Source organism: Sinocyclocheilus rhinocerous, unplaced genomic scaffold (genome assembly GCF_001515625.1).
Source record: "Sinocyclocheilus rhinocerous isolate Xijiao unplaced genomic scaffold, SAMN03320098_v1.1 scaffold1802, whole genome shotgun sequence".
NCBI lineage: Eukaryota > Metazoa > Chordata > Actinopteri > Cypriniformes > Cyprinidae > Sinocyclocheilus > Sinocyclocheilus rhinocerous.
Genome location: NW_015654351.1, coordinates 750,736 through 751,050, shown reverse-complemented (window position 1 = coordinate 751,050; position 315 = coordinate 750,736). Strand labels below are relative to the sequence as shown.

Here is a 315-nt window from a genome sequence, read left to right as displayed (position 1 = left end):
GTGGAGACGCTGTGTGTTTCGTTGTGAAAGCGAAACTACTTTGTTTGGCCTTCCAAAAGAGGACACAACTAGAAATCAGTGGTTAAGTTGTATTTACAACACTGTTCCGGAACAGTTCAACCCAAATATTCAGATGTGTGCAGCGCATTTCATGGAGGACGAGGACTGTTTCCTGGGAGAGTATAGCCTACAGTGCTGGTATCGGTTTCTGTAAAGTGGGGTAATTCCAACTTTGCAAGGACAGTCTGGCGCTTCATGACTCACAACTGTAAGTACGTTTTTCATATTTAAAGGATTTGCCACTGACGATTCAAA

At 43.2% G+C, this 315-nt stretch overlaps 1 protein-coding gene across 1 annotated transcript in view; it reads right to left on the bottom strand.

The window, feature by feature from the left end:
- The window catches only part of LOC107717007 (coiled-coil domain-containing protein 141-like), a 37,048-nt gene that overhangs the window by 26,864 nt on the left and 9,869 nt on the right, over positions 1-315 (bottom strand). The window lies entirely within an intron of this gene.